This window comes from Phyllobates terribilis, unplaced genomic scaffold (genome assembly GCF_046119375.1).
Source record: "Phyllobates terribilis strain yellow unplaced genomic scaffold, ASM4611937v1 Scaffold_5__5_contigs__length_657084704, whole genome shotgun sequence".
NCBI classification, from domain to species: Eukaryota; Metazoa; Chordata; class Amphibia; order Anura; family Dendrobatidae; genus Phyllobates; species Phyllobates terribilis.
In genome coordinates, this window is record NW_027362765.1 from 631,959,278 (window position 1) to 631,979,935 (window position 20,658).

Consider the following 20,658-nt stretch of genomic DNA (forward strand, 5'->3'; position numbering starts at 1 on the left):
GTCCCACACACTGCTAGAAGCCCAAATATTTTTTCAGAGCTAGATGCAGAAAAAAATTATTTTTAATTTGCAACCTGATGGAGGTCAGTATAGATGGACTAATAGACCAAGTCCCACACACCGCTAGAAGCCCAAATATTTTTTCAGAGCTAGATGCAGAAAAAAATTATTTTTAATTTGCAACCTGATGGAGGTCAGTATAGATGGACTAATAGACCAAGTCCCACACACTGCTAGAAGCCAAAATATTTTTTCAGAGCTAGATGCAGAAAAAAATTATTTTTAATTTGCAACCTGATGGAGGTCAGTATAGATGGACTAATAGACCAAGTCCCACACACCGCTAGAAGCCCAACTATTTTTTCAGAGCTAGATGCAGAAAAAAATTATATTCAATTTGCAACCTGCTGGAGGTCAGTATAGAAGGACTAATAGACCAAGTCCCACACACTGCTAGAAGCCCAAATATTTTTTCAGAGCTAAATGAAGAAAAAAATTATTTTTAATTTGCAACCTGATGGAGGTCAGTATAGATGGACTAATAGACCAAGTCCCACACACTGCTAGAAGCCCAAATATTTTTTCAGAGCTAGATGCAGAAAAAAATTATTTTTAATTTGCAACCTGATGGAGGTCAGTATAGATGGACTAATAGACCAAGTCCCACACACTGCTAGAAGCCCAAATATTTTTTCAGAGCTAGATGCAGAAAAAAATTATTTTTAATTTGCAACCTGATGGAGGTCAGTATAGATGGACTAATAGACCAAGTCCCACACACTGCTAGAAGCCCAACTATTTTTTCAGAGCTAGATGCAGAAAAAAATTATATTCAATTTGCAACCTGCTGGAGGTCAGTATAGAAGGACTAATAGAACAAGTCCCACACACTGCTAGAAGCCCAAATATTTTTTCAGAGCTAAATGAAGAAAAAAATTATTTTTAATTTGCAACCTGATGGAGGTCAGTATAGATGGACTAATAGACCAAGTCCCACACACTGCTAGAAGCCCAAATATTTTTTCAGAGCTAGATGCAGAAAAAAATTATATTCAGTTTGCAACCTGATGGAGGTCAGTATAGATGGACTAATAGAATGATGCTATGCCCAAAAGATTTTACTTCACTAGGTGCAGTAAAAAAATTGGTATTCTATACACAGGTGTTATATCTTGCAACACAGATAGGCTACTCCACTGACTAACACACTCTGCAATAGGCCAAAAAGGATTAGCTTTGCTAGATTCAGCCAAATGCTGTGAAAAAAACTTGCACAGCACTGGCACAGACCTGCCTGGCAAAAACTGATAGGAACTCATGTAACCTAGTCCTGAAAAGGACTCCAATTACAATTAGTCTTTACTCCCACAACCTATCTATTTAAGAGCACAGACCTCCCTGATAAAAGTCGTAGGAAATGCTGTAACCTAGTCCTTAAAAGGACTGCAATCACAACTATTCCCTACTCCCAAGCTATCTGTATATTTGTGCGAAAATTGGCTTGAAATTAACAAGGTATAGCGCACACAGCAACAGCGGTGGCGTCTAACACGCAGCTGCAGCAGTGAGAAAATGGTGGCGACGGGGAAAATGGCTTGGTCTTATAGGGCAAGGACATGTGACATACACTGCCAATGACACATGCCCTTGCTTGTGTGAAAAAAAGCACTTCGCTCCGTGTGTGCGCTGCTGATAGGCTGACAGATTGCACCTCCCCACTGCAAATGCGGGAAAGAGAAAAAAAAATGGAGATCTTCATTGTTCCTGCAGAGATCCATCCCCTGCCCCTCCCCCCACCCCGCTGTACACTCAAACTGCGTATTAACATTAATTTTCATCATTACTGAGAAAAAATCCAGTTATGATTTTGGTGCACGAACAGTTATCGAACATAACCTCGAATTTTTCTCAAATTGTTCGTGTTCGCCGAACGGCTCGAACACCGCCCAAAACAGCTCGAATTTGAGATTGGCGAACAGTTCGAGTAGAACAACGCTCATCTCTATTGAGCACTTGATCCGCCAGGTGCTTCACAGAAATTTATAAGAGCCGTGAAATTAAGAAATTTTTTTTTTCACAAAAATGTACTTTTAGCCCCAATTTTTTTATTTTCACAAGGGTAACAGGAGAAAACGGACCCCAAACTTTGTTGTGCAATTGATAACATTAGGTCATTATATTGAAATTTTTTTCTTTTCACGAAAATGTAGTTTTAGCCCCAAATTTGTAATTTTTACAATAGGAGAAAACGGACCCCATAATTTGTTATTCTATTTCTCCCGAACGTGATGATGCCCCATATGTCATCAGAAATTACTGTTAGGCCATACATCAGGGCTGAGAAGGAAGGAGCACTATTTGGCTTTTGGAGCATAGATTTTGGTAGAATAGTTTGTGGGCAACATTTGCGGAGCCCCAAAGGTGCCAGAACAGCAGAAAAACCCCAAAAGGGACCCCATTGTAGAATTTACACATCTCAATGAATTCATCTATGGCTGCAGTGACTATTATGTAACATCCACGCATAAAGTGTAGTACCCCCATATATTTCTCTTGGTGACACACAGCCTGTAAATTGTTAAATGCTCTCCCTGCTACAATAATGCCAAACATGTGGCCGCTTAATGCAGTTTAGGCACAGTGAGGTTCAGAAGGAGGGGGCATTTGGATTTGGGAGCGCAGAATTTACCGGATTTTATTTTTAGGGCGTGGAACTGTCGCTAGTCTTTGTTCTACCAGTAACGTGGGACCCCCTATAGTCACAGTGACAGATGACGGTCCTAAGCGGGGACTGGTTTTGTGTGGGATAAATTAGGGGTTTTATTGGTAAGATTTTGGGGTACATCATTTTTTATTGCTTCCAGAATAAGACTGGATCGCCAGTCTACGTTGAGCACTTACATCAGAGTTTTCGTGTAGATCCTATAAAAATGCGATTTAGATGAAATCCCCAAACGGAACCACTCACCACAAAGAGGCAGATGGAGACACTGTGGAGTCCGTTTGACATCTGCTCTGGTGGTCTACATCATTTTAGGCGCAAACAGATCTGTGGTCGTGCATAATTTTGCGCTAAAAAATAGCCTAAAATGATGGGACGCCGCTGGAACAGAGACCAGTCCAAAGGTGCTCCATCTGGTTTTTTTGTCTGAATTGCGGTTTTGGTGAATTTACATGGAAACCCCAATTTAAGTGCTCAGTGGAGGTCGCAGGATAAATGTGAGCCGAGCCTTATTACAATTTTTTTTGAGGCAGAATGAAAAAATGGACAGCAGTACCAGAATAGTTCTTATTTTTATTTTTGCGCGGTTCACCATGTGATATAAGTGATAAGGTGGATTTATTATTCGGGTCAGTGTGATTACAGCAATACCAGATTTATATGTTTTTCTTTTTAGGTTTTGCTGCTATAACACAGTAAAAATGTTGTTTTTTTTATAAAAAGTAATTATTTTCGTCGCCATATTCTGAGAGCTGTAATTTTTTTATTTTTTGGTAAACAGAGCGGTATAAGGGTGTATTTTTTGCGGGAAAAGTTGCAGATCTTTTGGTACCATTTTGGGGCACATAGTACTTTTTGATCGCTTTTTATTCAGATTTTTCAGACACCGAATTAACAAAAATCAGTTTTAGGATGAGGGTTGCCATACATACCATGATGAGGGGTGCCATGCATAACAGGATGGGGATGAGGGCCACGTAAAACAGAAAGGGGGACAATATATACCAGGATGGGGAATATTAGTACAGAATTGGGGGACATTACTCCTATAACAGTGTAAGCAGCAGACACCCTCCCCCATAACAGTGCATCATGACTAGAGATGAGCGGTGTTCGACTTGAACTGTTCGCCAATCTCAAATTCGAGCTGTTTTGGGCGGTGTTCGAGTTGTTCGACGAACCCGAACGATTTGCAAAAAATTCGGCTGTTCGAGGTTATGTTCGATAACTGTTCGTGCACCAAAAGCGTGTCCTGCATGTCTGGCGCTATTTAGAGCACCAATCATGCAGGGATTGTCTGCCACTCACTGTAATGCCACAGCCATGGTGGTTGTGGCATTACAGTGATTGCCCAAATCGATGGGAACAGTGCTCACAGTGAAACATGAAAAGCCGGCAATTCAGCAGCGGCATACACCGGTACCCGATAATTTAGAACCGAAAGAATAGAGCATCACACATAGATTAGATAGATTGAAACATGTCAGCCACATATATACGAAGTACAGTGAAAGTGCTGCTTACTGTACTTGTCATTTAGCGTAAAGGATTTATCAAAAAAAATAATAGTGTTTTCATGCACCGTCTCTTTAAAAAAGCCGGCCGGCAATTCAGCATCTGTACCCGACAATTTATAACAGACAGAATAGAGCTTCACACATAGATTAGATAGATAGAAACATGTCAGTCACATATATATGAAGTACAGTGATAGTGTTGGTTACTGTACTTGTCATTTAGTATTAAAATAAAGGATTTATTATTAAAAAAATTGGCGTGGGGTTCCCCTTAATTTTAGGCTCTAGCGGAGGTTAAGCAGACGGCTGGGGCAGATGTTTGAAGCCTGGGAAGGGGGTAATACCCACGGAGCTTCCCAGGCTACTAATATCAGCCCCCAGCTGAATACATAGCCTTTACTAGCTATTAAAATGGGGGACCCCCCCCAAAAAATGACGTGGGGTCCCCCCTAATTTAATAGCTAGCAAAGGCTAGGCAGACAGCTGGGGGCTGATATTAATAGCCCAGGAAGGGAGCCATGAATATTGGCTCCCTCCCAGGCTAGAAACACCAGCCGTCAGCCGCCCCAGAAATGGCGCATTCATAGGATGCGCCAATTCTGGCACTTAGCCTCGCTCTTCCACGCTGCCCTGGTGCGGTGGCAGGGGGTAATAGGGTTGGGGTTGATGTCAGCTTATAATGCCAGCTGACATCAAGCCCAGGTTAGTAATGGAGAGGCGTCTATAAGACACCCCCATTACTAACCCCATAGTCAAAGTTAAAAAAAACACAAACACCCAGAATAAAGTCCTTTAATTGAAATAAAGACACAATCCTTTATTGTTCTAAATTAAACCATACTTACCGTCACGCCCATTCCAGCTGAAGCCAACGATCTCCTGCAATAAAAGAAAAATAATAAAGCAACCTCATCCTTACCTTTCCATGGTTCCCACGACAGCTTCAGCTCTGCTACATCGAGATGACAGGCTGGACCGCAGCAGAACGCTGCCATCCAGCCTCTCATCCCGCAGACACTGAGAAGCGCAGGCTTGCTTGCGCTGCTCAGCGTCTCTCTGTGACGACATCCAGATGAGCCGAGTTCATGTCCAATGAACTCGGCTCACCTCATGCACGTCACTGACAGCGTGGGAAAATTCTCAAGCTGAAGCGGTGAGTGCAGGAGAATTCTCCCACGCTGTCAGTGACGTGCATAAGGTGAGCTCATGTCCAATGAACTCAGCTCACCTCCTGCACGTCACAAACAGCGTGGGAGAATTCTCCTGCACTCAGCGCTTCAGCGTGAGAATTCTCCCGCTGAAGCGCTGAGTGCAGGAGAATTTTCCCACGCTGTCAGTGACGTGCATAAGGTGAACTCATGTCCAATGAACTCAGCTCACCTCCTGCACGTCACTGACAGCGTGGGAGAATTCTCCTGCACTCAGCGCTTCAGTGTGAGAATTCTCCCACGCTGAAGCGCTGAGTGCAGGAGAATTTTCCCACGCTGTCAGTGACGTGCATGAGGTGAGCCGAGTTCATTGGACATTAACTCGGCTCATCTGGATGCCCTCACAGAGAGACACTGTGGAGCGCAAGCAAGCCTGCGCTTCTCAGTGTCTGCGGGATGACAGGCTGGATGGCAGCGTTCTGCTGCGGTCCAGCCTGTCATCTCGATGTAGCAGAGCTGAAGCTGTCATGGGAACCATGGAAAGGTAAGGATGATGTTGCTTTATTATTTTTCTTTTATTTCAGGAGATCGTTGGCTTCAGCTGGAATGGGCGTGATGGTAAGTATGGTTTAATTTAGAACAATAAAGAATTGTGTGTTTATTTCAATTAAAGGACTTTTTTCTGGGTGTTGTGTTTTTTTTAAATACTTTACTAGAAATTCATGGTGGTCATGTCTAATATTGGCGTGACCCCATGAATTTCGGGCTTAGGGCCAGCTGATAATGCCAAGCTGGCCCTAACCCCTTTATTACCCAGTGAGCCACCGCATCAGGGCCCTGGATGAGTTGGGTACAGCGCCAGAAGATGGCGCTTCTATGAACGCGCCATTTTCCGGGGTGGCTGCGGACTGCAATTTGCAGCGGGGGTGGCCCAGAAAGCTTGGGCCTCCCTGCGCTGCGGATTCCAGCCCCCAGCTGCCTAGTTGTACCTGGCTGGACACAAAAACAGGGCGAAGCCCCACGTCAATTTTCTTTAAATTATTTCATGAAATAATTAAGAAAAAAAGGGCTTCCCTATATTGTTGTGTCCGGCCAGGTACAAATAGGCAGCTGGTGGTTGGGGGCAGCCCGTTCCTGCCTGCTGTACCTGGCTGGACACAAATATAGTGCGAAGCCCCACGTCAATTTTTTTTAAATTATTTCATGAATTTCCTGAAATAATTTAAAAAAATTGAAGTGGGGCTTCGCACTATATTTGTGTCCAGCCAGGTACAGCAGGCAGGAACGGGCTGCCCCCATCCACCAGCTGCCTATTTGTACCTGGCCGGACACAACAATATAGGGAAGCCCTTTTTTTCTTAATTATTTCATGAATTTCATGAAATAATTAAAAAAAATTGAAGTGGGGCTTCGCACTATATTTGTGTCCAGCCAGGTACAGCAGGCAGGAACGGGCTGCCCCCATCCACCAGCTGCCTATTTGTACCTGGCCGGACACAACAATATAGGGAAGCCCTTTTTTTTCTTAATTATTTCATGAATTTCATGAAATAATTAAAAAAAATTGAAGTGGGGCTTCGCACTATATTTGTGTCCAGCCAGGTACAGCAGGCAGGAACGGGCTGCCCCCAACCACCAGCTGCCTATTTGTACCTGGCCGGACACAACAATATAGGGAAGGCCTTTTTTTCTTAATTATTTCATGAATTTCATGAAATAATTAAAAAAAAAGTACGTGGGGCTTCGCCCTATTTTTGTGTCCAGCCAGGTACAACTAGGCAGCTGGGGGCTGGAATCTGCAGCGCAGGGAGGCCCAAGCTTTCTGGGCCCCCCCCCGCTACAAATTGCAGTCCGCAGCCACCCCGGAAAATGGCGCGTTCATAGAAGCGCCATCTTCTGGCGCTGTACCCAACTCATCCAGGGCCCTGGTGCGGTGGCTCACTGGGTAATAAAGGGGTTAGGGCCAGCTTGGTATTATCAGCTGGCCCCAAGCCCAAAATTCATGGGGTCACGCCAGTATTAGACATGACCGCCATGAATTTCTAGTAAAGTAATTAAAAAAAACACAACACCCAGAATAAAGTCCTTTAATTGAAATAAAGACACAATTCTTTATTGTTCTAAATTAAACCATACTTACCATCACACCCATTCCAGCTGAAGCCAACGATCTCCTGCAATAAAAGAAAAATAATAAACCAACCTCATCCTTACCTTTCCATGGTTCCCACGACAGCTTCAGCTCTGCTACATCGAGATGACAGGCTGGACCGCAGCAGAACGCTGCCATCCAGTCTGTCATCCCGCAGACACTGAGAAGCGCAGGCATGCTTGCGCTCCTCACTGTCTCGCTGTGACGGCATCCAGATGAGCCGAGGTCATGTCCAATGAACTCGGCTCACCTCATGCACGTCACTGACAGCGTGGGAAAATTCTCACGCTGAAGTGCTGAGTGCAGGAGAATTCTCTCACGCTGTCAGTGATGTGCATGAGGTGAGCTCATGTCCAATGAACTCAGCTCACCTCCTGCACGTCACTGACAGCGTGGGAAAATTCTCCTGCAATCAGCGCTTCAGCGTGAGAATTTTCCCACGCTGTCAGTGACGTGCATGAGGTGAGCCGAGTTCATTGGACATGAACTCGGCTCATCTGGATGTCGTCACAGAGAGACGCTGAGCAGCGCAAGCAAGCCTGCGCTTCTCAGTGTCTGCGGGATGAGAGGCTGGATGGCAGCGTTCTGCTGCGGTCCAGCCTGTCATCTCGATGTAGAAGAGCTGAAGCTGTCGTGGGAACCATGGAAAGGTAAGGATGAGGTTGCTTTATTATTTTTCTTTTATTGCAGGAGATCGTTGGCTTCAGCTGGAATGGGCGTGATGGTAAGTATGGTTTAATTTAGAACAATAAAGGATTGTGTCTTTATTTCAATTAAAGGACTTTATTCTGGGTGTTTGTGTTTTTTTTAACTTTGACTATGGGGTTAGTAATGGGGGTGTCTTATAGACGCCTCTCCATTACTAACCTGGGCTTGATGTCAGCTGGCATTATAAGCTGACATCAACCCCAACCCTATTACCCCCTGCCACCGCACCAGGGCAGCGTGGAAGAGCGAGGCTAAGTGCCAGAATTGGCGCATCCTATGGATGCGCCATTTCTGGGGCAGCTGACGGCTGGTGTTTCTAGCCTGGGAGGGGGCCAATATTCATGGCTCCCTTCCTGGGCTATTAATATCAGCCCCCAGCTGTCTGCCTAGCCTTTGCTAGCTATTAAATTAGGGGGGACCCCACGTCATTTTTTGGGGGGGGTCCCCCATTTTAATAGCTAGTAAAGGCTATGTATTCAGCTGGGGGCTGATATTAGTAGCCTGGGAAGCTCCGTGGGTATTACCCCCTTCCCAGGCTTCAAACATCTGCCCCAGCCGTCTGCTTAACCTCCGCTAGAGCCTAAAATTAAGGGGAACCCCACGCCAATTTTTTTAATAATAAATCCTTTATTTTAATACTAAATGACAAGTACAGTAACCAACACTATCACTGTACTTCATATATATGTGACTGACATGTTTTTATCTATCTAATCTATGTGTGATGCTCTATCTTTCTGTTCTAAATTGTCGGGTACCGCTGCTGAATTGCCGGCCGGCTTTTTTAAAGAGACAGTGCATGAAAACACTATTATTTTTTTAAATAAATCCTTTACACTAAATGACAAGTACAGTAAGCAACACTATCACTGTACTTATTATATATGTGACTGACATGTTTCTATCTATCTAATCTATGTGTGAAGCTCTATTCTTTCTGTTCTAAATTGTCGGGTACAGATGCTGAATTGCCGGCCGGCTTTTTTAAAGAGACGGTGCATGAAAACACTAATATTTTTTTTAATAAATCCTTTACACTAAATGACAAGTGCAGTAACCAACACTGTCACTGTGCTTCTTATATGTGTGACTGACATGTTTCTATCTATCTAATCTATGTGTGATGCTCTATTCCTTCTTGTCTAAATTGTCGGGTACCGGTGTATGCCGCTGCTGAATTTGCCGGCCGGCTTTTTTAAAGAGAGTGTCTTCTGAGCAGTTTGTCAGCTTTTGGACACCTTTGCAGGTGTTTTCTATGTGTTTCTATGTGTTTTTGTTTGCCTGCCATTGGTTTTAACGGTGTTCGACGGTGTTCTAAGGTGTTCGACGAACAGTTCGACGAACAGTTCCTCGAACATCCCGGTGTTCGACGAACCGAACCGAACCCGAACACTACGGGGGTGGCTCAACACTAATCATGACCACATTTTTTGCTTCAATTTTGTTTCTATTTTCCACCTCCAAAACCTAGGTGCGTCTTATAGTCCAAAAAAAACGGTGAGTGTCTGGATATGATTGTACACCGCTTTCAAAATTATTATGCAAATTGGATTTAAGTGTCATAAAGATGTAATTTTTTGTTTTTCAAATAAACTCATTGATAACATTGTGTCTCAGGGCTCTTTGGATCATTGAAATTAATCCCAACCCGTGATAATTAGTTTGCTTGGTAAGCCCAATTAAAGGAAAACTACTTAAGAAGGACATTCCACATAATTAACCCCTTCACAACCTTGGGTTTTGTCGTTTTTGCTTTTTCGCTTTTTGCTCCCCTTGTTCCCAGAGCCATAGCGTTTTTATTTTTTGGACAATACGGCCGTGTGAGGGCTTATTTTTTGCGGGACAAGTTGTACTTTTCAACGCCATTACTAGTTTTACCATATCGTGTATGGGAAAACGGGAAAAAAACTCCAAGTGCGGTAAAATTGCAAAAAAAGTGCAATACCACAGTTGTTTTTTATTTTTATTTTTTTACCACGTTCACTGAATGCTAAAACTGACCTGCCATTCTTATTCTCCAGGTCATTACGAGTTCGTAGACACCAAACATGTATAGGTTATTTTATATTTAAGTGGTGAAAAAAAATTCCAAAATTTGGTAAAAAAAACAAAAAAAAAAATAGCGCAATTTTCCGAGACCTGTAGCGTCTCCATTTTTCGGGATCTGGGGCGGGTGAGGGCTTATTTTTTGCGCGCCGGGCTGACGTTTTTATTGATAACATTTTGGGGTAGATCTGATGTTTTAATCACCCGTTATTGCATTTTATTGCAATTTTGCTGTGACCAAAAAACGTAATTCTGGCGTTTAGAATTTTTTTCTCGTTACACCGTTTACCGATCGGATTAATTCTTTTCTTATATTGATAGATGGGGCGATTCTGAATGCGGCGATACCAAATATGTGTATGTGGGTTTTTTTTTTTATATTTTATTTTGAATGGGGCGAAAGGGGGGTGATTTAAACTTTTATATTTTTTATTTTTTTTATATTTTTAAAAACATTTTTTTTTCACTTACTGAATGCTTCAATAGTCTCCATAGGAGACTAGAAGCAGCAGTTGTCTGATCGTCTCTGCTACATACAGGGGACGAGCAGATCCCCTGCATGCAGCAGAAATGGTCCTGTGCTATGAGTGCCGACCACTAGGTGGCGCTCATAGCGACCAGATCATGACAACCACAAGCGTCTGCTGCCGACCCTGGGTTGTCATGCCCACCCATCGGTGACCCGCGATCACGTGACGGGGTCGCCGATGGGCGGGGCTTATGACGAGTAACCCGGAAGCGCGCGTTAAATGCCGCTCTCGGAGATTGACAGCGGTATTTAACATGTTAACAGCCGCGGGTGGATCGCGATTCCACCCGCGGCTGTTGAGGGCACATGTCAGCTGTAAGAATCAGCTGACATGTGCTCGGTTCAGTGAGGGCTCGGCGCAGCAGCCCTCACTGAACCGGGGGTACGCAAATGTGCATACTAATACGGTAAGGGTTGGAAAGGGGTTAAACAGGCCACAGGATTCAAGCAATACGGGAAAGAAAAAGGTTCTCTGCTGCCGAAAAACGTCAAATAGTGCAATGCCTTAGACAAGATATGAAAACATTAGATATTTCACGAAAACTTAAGCATGATCATCATACTGTGAAGAGACTTGTTGCTGATACACAGCACAGACACGTTCTTGTAGATAAAGGCAATATGATGAAGGTTTCTGCCAGACAAATTCATCAGATTAAGAGAGCAATAGCATTTGTATAATAATTTGAAATGTGGTGTATTCCTATGAGTTTGGCCTGTTCAGCTTTCCCCAGTGCAAGTAGTCTTTTGAGATCATCAGAAAACAATCAAAACTGAAAAAAAGGGTAATTTGTTTTATTCTTCTCAATATGAAGGTGGTTAAAGCACATTCAAGAATAATTAAGGAACCAGAAAACAGAGGGTAAATGCACACGCTGCAGATTTTATTACAGAAATCTCTGCGATTCTGAATTGATTCCTTTCATCAGAATGGGGTTATGGCAGATGAATGAGACCGTTGCAGAACATGAATCAATATCTGCCACCAAGAGCACCTCATTCAGGTGAATGGAACTGATTATCAGCCACACACTAATGTATGATAAAATATGTTTAAGAAAACGCCTGTGTGAAAATGTCCTACTGGCATTGGAAGTGGCTGGTTTTGTATTTTTTCTTAAAGTGCATGTGTCTATCCTAGTCCAACAATTTCTGTTCCTTTCCATTCCTATAACTGATTTACTACCACTATTGCTCAGCTCTTCACTGATCTTCCGATATCTTCTCCATAAGATTTGCTCTATCCATCCAAACAATCAATGGTTTAACAATTCTTATATACTGTACTATTTGCTAACGATTGTATGTGATAATGTGCCTAAGAGGGCTATTGGAATAAATCAAGTACAATAAAGGGACAGTGAACCCATTTGTCATGTGAATATGTGATAGACGTGAGCTGAACACCTTTATGAATTAGACCTGGCTGCATTTTCAGGAGAATGTAAATGACAAGCAGAGACAAATGATACATACAATGCTGTGCGCCATGTGGTTTTCCATTTACCAGAAGGTTGTCTGCAGACATACATAACATTTATAAACATTCATAATAGACCAGACGTAAATATACTTCTTCTGTGAGTAAAACTCATTGAGTTTCACCAGTGATTCTAAACCTTTCCATTCATTTGCATGTAACATTCCAGCGACTTGCAAAACAATCCCATAAGTAAGGATAAAATTTGCATTACGAATCTGGAATAATTTTAGAGATAACTTTAGAATTACTTAAAAAATTTGGAGATGATCAGTGATGGAATTTCAAGTCTCTCTCCAGATCTGATTCAGTTTACTGGAAACTTTTCACTGTTGGCATACCTTATGTTTTAGTTGACTAAAACAGGGGAAATAGGAATAAAATTAAAAATACCTATTAAAGGGGTTGTCCCATCAGACTAACCCCTGTCTATATCATCATTAGACTTTACCAGCCATAGTAGTGCTTTCTCTATAGGACTGAATTCGAGTCTTTTTACACGCTCACCACTGATATCAATAGGTACCTTGCAATACTACATTAATATCATGTACATACTATCAGATTCCCATAACTTCCCATTAAAACACAGGGAAAGATGTTTAGATAAGGAGGGCTCGCCTAATGACAACCCATTTGAATGACTTTTATATAGATGAACTGCCCTTCAGATAGGTCATCAATATCAGATTGGTGGGGATGAGACATCCAGCACTCGCACTGATCAGCTGTTTCCAATGCTGGCTGGATGTGATCAAGATGTGCTCGGATGTGGAACATGCAAATTGTCTTGGATGTGGAACAGCACAGCTCTGTCAACTGTAATAGTAGCCATGGTCGAATACTGAATATCTTCCCTTATTTGAATTAATAGGAGTGGCGCTGTTCCGCTCTGCAACTTACCACATCCTGCTGCTGCCGGCACCAGGAACACCTTATCGGCTGGGATGCCGGCTGTCACACCCCCACCACTCTGATATTGATGACCTATCCTAAGAATTCAGTAGGTCATCAATATAAAAGTACTGGACAACCCCCTTAAGGATTAATCAATATGCATTTATATTGCGCCATAAGCTTTCATAGTGTTTCACATAACACAGTATTGTGGATAACATCCTGTAACAATTATAATAAAACAATTTTAGAACAGAGAAATTATAGCATTGTTCACTAATTAGAATATGTATGAATTCTGCCCATAAGAGCTTGTAATCTACAAAGGCAGGGTAATCTACATAGACGATGGAAACATGACGATGGAATTTTTTTTCTCTAGAGGCTTCTATGTGGAGCCTAAAAAATGCATGTAAAATTAGTTTTCTTTTTTAGAAAGAAATGGTAAATGAGTGTGGCTAGGGGTGTGGTCAAAATTTGCCATGGTGCATAGCATAAAGAGCAGATGTGATTTTTCTTTTACAGGCCATATATCTTACAACGATTTGTGCTTTCACCGATCTCAAAATTATTATGCAAATTGCATTTAAGTGTCATAAAGATGTAATTTTTATTTCTCAAATAAACTCATTGATGGTATTGTGTCTCAGGTCTTTGGATCATTGAAATCAACCTCAAACATCTGTGATAATTAGTTTGCCAAGAGAGCCCAATTAAAGAAATCTACTTAAGAAAGATGTTTCAGGCGGCGGAGTCATGTTTTGGGCCAAAACCATGGGGAGAGAGCTGCTAGGCCCCTTTGTCTGAAGGTGTGAAAATGACCACGAGAAAGTACATAAAGTGTCTGACTGACCACTTTCTTCCATGGTACAAAAACTGTGCTATCCGTAGCAAAGTCATAATAGTGCATTGTCATGCATAATCTCATGTGGCAAAGAATACCTCTGAGTCATTGGCAGCTATGAGCATAAAAGAAGAGAAACTCATAGTGTGACCATCCTCCCCTTACCTCAACCCTATTGAGAACTTTTGGAGTATCCTCAAGCAAAAGATCTATGAGGGTGGGCTATTTAGCTGTCTGTCAGCCTCTAATCTCTGCCAGTTGTAGTTCCACTAAAGACGTTTGTGTGTCTGCTCTGTGCTTTAAGTTCTAGTATTTTGTTACCCGACCTTGGATTTGCCTTTGACCATCCATTTGCCTAGCCCCTTTGTCTTGATCTGCTAACTTTTTGCAATTCTGACCCCGGACTGTAACAGGATTACACCTTTTGCCTCACTCCTCTGATTATGACTTACCATCTTGACTTTCGACCTCTGACTCCTTAATTTCCCCACCTCACTGTTTGTCCATAAGCAGTGACTAGCCTGACGCTATACACAGCAAGAGATCCAGTTGAGTAGTTGAAATTAATGGGATTGCTTGCTATATTCCACATATGCCCTCTTACACTGTATAGATATATCTGATATTACTACTATATGAAAGGCTCTTACATATAAATTGCTCCACACTGAGTCCCTGGGTTCCCATATTATCCTGAAAAATTATCTTTTATTATTTAGTATTTAATAGGACCTGAAAGGGTCAGCTGTCGTCGACCGGGGGCACTACTGACATGATCATGAGTGTGCTAACCTTCGCGGTTAGGTAGGGCTAAACTCTAGGGCCGAACAGGGAAAGATACACATTTGGCACATTTTTATCATCTGTGGTTCTACTTATACATTTGATACCACATTGCTTATGTGCGATATATCTGATTTAGCCATTTTTCGAATAAAGGTTACATTTTAAAGTGGTATTTTTCTGTAAGCTACTAATTGAGAATGTTCCCATGGTGAGGTCACGCGAGCGATCAGCTGATCGGTCACGCGAGCGATCAGCTGATCGGTCACGCGAGCGATCAGCTGATCGGTCACGCGAGCGATCAGCTGATCGGTCACGCGAGCGATCAGCTGATCGGTCACGCGAGCGATCAGCTGATCGGTCACGCGAGCGATCAGCTGATCGGTCACGCGAGCGATCAGCTGATCGGTCACGCGAGCGATCAGCTGATCACTCATGTGACCTCACCATGGGAACATTCTCAAGAACGTTCCCATGGTGGTAAGTTCTCCAGGGCTGATCAGTTGATTTTCAGCTGATGAACCCCAGTGACCTCCTGCAGTATGTGTACTGATAGGATTGATTTTACACTCTTATCAGTATACAGTGCTGTCTTCTACAGCAGTGACATCAGTGATTGCTAAGGGTTACAGAAGGTAATAAAAAAATTGTAGAACCTTGTGTTTTTTATTTCATTAAAATACTTTATTCTGGCCGTGTCTTTTATTGAAAAAGTGGCGACCACTTTACTACGCGGTTAGTAATGGGGGCGTCTTATAGAAGCCCTCAATTACTAATCTGGGCTTCACGTCAGCCGCCAATAAAAGGCTGACATGAACCCCCTGGCTAAGCGCCAGATTTGTCGCAACTTATGGATGCGCCATTTCTGGGACTGCTGAAGGGTGATATTAATAGCCGTGGAGGGGGCTAGTATTCATGGCCCCTTCCCTGGCTATTATTATCTGCCCGAAGCTGTCTGTTTAGCCTTTTCTGGTTAGATTTTATAGGGGGGCCCTACGGAATTTTTTTTTCTGGTGTCCCCCTGTAATATAGCCAGTAAGGGCTAAACAAACAGCTGTGGACTGATAATAATAGCCAGGGAACATTGTTGTCTAATGGCCACTTCCCCGGCTACTAATATCAGCCCTCAGCGGTCGGCTTTCCCTCTTCTGGTTATAAAAATGACGCGGGAGCCCATGCCATTTTTTAAAAAATTTTAGGCTCTGTGCCCACTATCCATATGTAGCAGCGCTTTGTACATATATTTTTGCTGCGTCGAAAACGTTGCACTCTATTGAACGCAGGTAAATCCACATGTGTTCACTAAACCATGTGGATTCACTACATTCAATACATTCTAGTGGTCAAATTTTTGTTGCAGAGATTAGCAACTCCACAAGAGAACTTGACATGCTGTGGTCCTGAAAGACACGCCGCATGTCAGTGGCCATGGGTGATTCACAGCCTCTGATGTACGCATAGTGGACATGGGATTTCTAGAGATCCATCCACTATGCTGCAACATCTGGACATCTGGACACTGCGGGTTTGACGATGTATAAACACGCAGCATCAAACCTGCAGCGGCTCCTGACCGTGGCCACATACCCAAACTCACCCGCAGCATGTCAATTTCTGTAGCGGACACGCTAGTCTCCGCTGCAGATTTTGATTGATTGAAGTGTCATTATATGTGGTGGATTCACATTGTATCAACAACAAAAGTGTGGCATTAGAACACCGCGTTTTGAATGCAGCAAAAATATGCTGCGTCCAAAGCGCTGCTGAGTGCTGATCGGGGGATGTAGTGGCTAACGAAACAGCTGTGAGCTGTTAATAATAGCCAGGGACCATGTTTGCCTAATGGCACCTTCATAGGCTAAGAATAGCAGCTCACAGCTGCCCCAGAAATTACATGAATGGGAATGCTAATAAAGATTGGGTATATGGGATTAGTTGACTCCTAGCTCTTTTGTTTGAAGACAAAGTGTCAATCAGACCCTTTCATTACCAAACCTAATTAAATTAAAGAGTTAAATAAACACACAGACACAGAGCAAACATTTTATTTGAAATACAATAGACACATTCTTAAATTAACCAATATACTCACCCCAGTTCTGACGGTAATCCAAGGGTTAAAGCAATGTCCCACGTTCCTTTTCAAATAACTTTATTTAGCTCCAAAAAGCATTCATTGATGTACAAAAACGCATTAAAAACCACTTCAAAACCACTTCAAAAAACACATCAAAATCGCGGCAAAACGCATGTTTTTTTCCGCAGCGTTTTTCCTGCAGAAACGCTACAAAAATTTCTGCTTCAAATCCTGAACGTGCGCACATAGCCTAAAACTAAAACAAATATATTTTTTCTGTTGGCAGGCAGAGTCCACAAAAGATTTTTTTGTGCTGCAAACATGATACACTCTACTAAAACTCACCTACTACATTAGTGGCAATGAAGTTCAGCTGTTTTCAGAGTAAAAAAATAGATTTTTTTCTGCTGCTAGCCAGAGTCCAAAAAAAAATCAAATTTTGATTTGCTAATAGCGTGCTCCTACCACAGTATCTGAGCAACATGAGTTTGAAAAAGAGAGGTCGTGATGGAAGGGGGAATAGGCTTGGTGTTCAAGGTATACGTGGGGTAGGTGGTAATGTTAGTGAAAGCACTAGTGAACCAACACCATCATGTCCTATCCGAAGACGACTGACAACTTCTGTTAGTGCGCAGGCTACTCCATTCCCTTTCTTTGGCAGCCGCACAGCGATACGCCTTGCTGATAAGTGCCAGAAAGAACAGGTATTCCAATGGATGGCAAGCGCTACTTCAAGTGGCTTCTCCTCTTCTTCCTCCACCTCAACATCACACACTGTACAGTCCACAGTGGTGGCACCACAATTACCCTTGCTTCCCCCCGTGTCCAACTGATTGTAGGGAACCACAGAAGGGCGAGTCTGTAGAACTGTTCACCCATTCTATAACATGGCCATCAGAACTGTACTCCAAACATTCACAGAGTCAAGATGAGGAGGAAAGTATCTGGTCCGATGTCCAAATTTTTTTTAGGTTGGATTCGGGGCAGGACGGAGTAGGGTCCGAGCAGGTTCCTGACTCTCGTCAGCAGACATTAACCACAGGGGAGGGAGGTGATCCTGATGAGACTCAGATACCTGAGGCTCATGCGGACTGTACTGTGCTGTCAGGGCAACAAAAGGAGAAGGGTCACTCTGAGGGCGAGGAATGGGATAACACATTGGACGATGACCAGGTCCTACTTGGAGTGAACCCAGAGTCACGCAGCCGAGTAGCTTATCTGAGGAGGAGGGAGACGAGGAGGTTATCTTTTGTCCTACGACACAGACACGGAGTGATGCAAGCACGAGGAGCACTGCATCCTTAGCCACAACTGTGGTTGTGGCCAGCAGCGGTCACAGGTCTACAGCTTGCAGGAGTGGCAAGGGTTACCTAGTCTGGGCCTTTTTTGAGACCGCAAAGGGTGAGCCAACTCACATTATCTGCACACTTTGCAACAAGAAACTCAGTAGAGGGAAAAAGTGCAATAATTTGAACTTTAACATGCGCACACAACATGCGTTACGCTGGGAATCTCACTACGCTAAAATTCAGACCAGCTGACCTCAACAACCATCAGCTGCCCCATCAACTGCATCCGCTCCTTCTTCCTCCTCTTCTGTTACCATGCCAAGTATTCTCATGCAGGTCTCCCACCGCAGAACCTCTGGTTCTCTACCCACTCCAGTCAGGCTGAGTGACATTCCGTCAGCTGTAACGGAAGCGGATATACTTGCTGTGTTCGTTTCACCAAGCACACCACATGTTTCTCAATCCACCGTAACATCTGAGCCTGCACCTGATTCACAGTCCACCAGTTTGTCCATTTCACCATACTCCACTCTCTCTCAGCACTGCAGCCAGCCCTCGGTCCCGCAGTTGTGGTCAAGTAAAAGACTGTTTCATCCTACACATGAGAAAGCTAAGAGGTTAAATCCACCATCTACAATCTGTTGGCCACGGAAATGCTGCCTTTCCGCCTTGTAGATGCAAATGGTTTCAAAAAGTTGCTGGCCATCACAGTCCCCCCAGTACCAGTTGCCCAGTCGCAATTACTTCTCTAAGAAAGCTGTGCCTGTGCTACACCAGTATGTTGCAGACAACATCACCCGTTCTTTGGGTAAATCTATGCCTGCTAGGGTGCATTTCACCACAGACACCTGGACGAGTAAGCATGGTCAAGGGAGTTACATCTCACTGACCGGGCACTGGGTGACTCTGGTGGCTGTGGGGGTATGCGGTGAAGGGGCTGCTCCACAAATCTTGGAATCCTAAAGGCTTGCAGAACAAACCTCTATATTTCACACTTCCTCCACTGCTTCTGCCTCTTCTACCTCCTCTAGGGCCTCCACCTCCGCACTCAACCTCTGCTTTAACGAGACAACAGTGCAGAGCGAATCCACACCACCTCCGTACTGTGCAGTCAGGGCTCAACGCAATCAAGCAGTCTTAAAATTAATATGCCTTGGAGATTGCAGTCATACAGCTGAAGAATTGTGGACAGCACTCCAGGCTCAGTTTGAGCAATGGCTGTCTCCACTGAATCTAGAGCCAGGGAAAGCCGTGTGCGATAACGGTGCGAACCTGGGGGCATCCCTAGGCCAAGGCAAGCTCACACACGTGCCTTGCATGACTCACGTTCTCAACCTGGTGGTACAGCGATTTCTCCGCCACTATCCTGGCCTGGATGAGCTGCTTTAGAAAGCACGGAAGCTGTGTGCTCACTTCCGCCGTTCGCACCCCTCATGTCATCGACTTGCATCGATATAGAGGTCTTTGTCCATGTCAGAAAACAGGTTGATATGTGATGTGCCGACACGGTGGAATTCCACTCTGCACATGTTGCAGCGACTGTGGCAGCAGCAACGAGCCATGACACAGTATGTGATGTCGTATTGCCTGGGCCAACGCAGTACGGACGTGGGGCATATCACGTTTACGGAGTGGGCACAGATTAAGGACCTCTTCACCCTTCTGCACAATTTTGAAATGGCTGCTAAAATAGTTAGTGGTGACTATGCCATCATCAGCATCACTATTCCGGTCATCTACATGCTGGAGCATCCTCCTCTTCTTCTAGGACAACCACCTCCTGCGGCAGGAAGTGGTTGTCCCAGAAGAAGAGGAGGATGCAGAAGGGATAAGAATGTCTCAAAGTTCCAGATTGTCGTCACACAGACAGATGCCAAGTGAGGGTGGATTTCTGCGATCGAGGGGGGTTAGTGATATCAGACAAACTATTAGTGAAGATGCAAGAGCCGAGGAACAAATGGGTGAGGAAGAGGTGATGGCCGAGCAACAGTCAGAAGATGAAGAGGATAACCATCCCCTCTCTGTTGAACGTGGTGGTTGACAGGAGGGAATGGAGGAATCAAACATCAGTGTTACGTAGCCTTCAATACAGCCTGGCTTTGGACCTCCTGGCAGAGCCCGACATATGAATGTCTTCTTGATGCACTATCTGCAACATGATCCTTGTATAGTTAAGATTCGAAATAATGCTGACTACTGGGTTGCCACTCTCCTAGATCAACGTTATAAGAGTAAATTTTGCCAGATGCTTCCCGCCCTGGAAAGGGATCCTCTAATGCTGGAGTATCGAAACAAGCTTAAGCAAATTTAAGAGAGGTTTTCCCCAAAATAGCAGTGAGGCACACAGTATGCATTGCAGCTGTAGTCTTTCAACCTCCAGCATGTCAGTTCGTCAACGCCAAAACATTAGCAGCAGCAGCAGAAGCTATTTCTTTGAGTCCTTTCACATATTTTTTACACCAGATC

At 43.7% G+C, this 20,658-nt stretch overlaps 1 protein-coding gene across 1 annotated transcript in view; it reads right to left on the bottom strand.

The window, feature by feature from the left end:
• Positions 1-20,658, bottom strand: part of CLCF1 (cardiotrophin like cytokine factor 1) — a 127,699-nt gene that overhangs the window by 23,277 nt on the left and 83,764 nt on the right. The window lies entirely within an intron of this gene.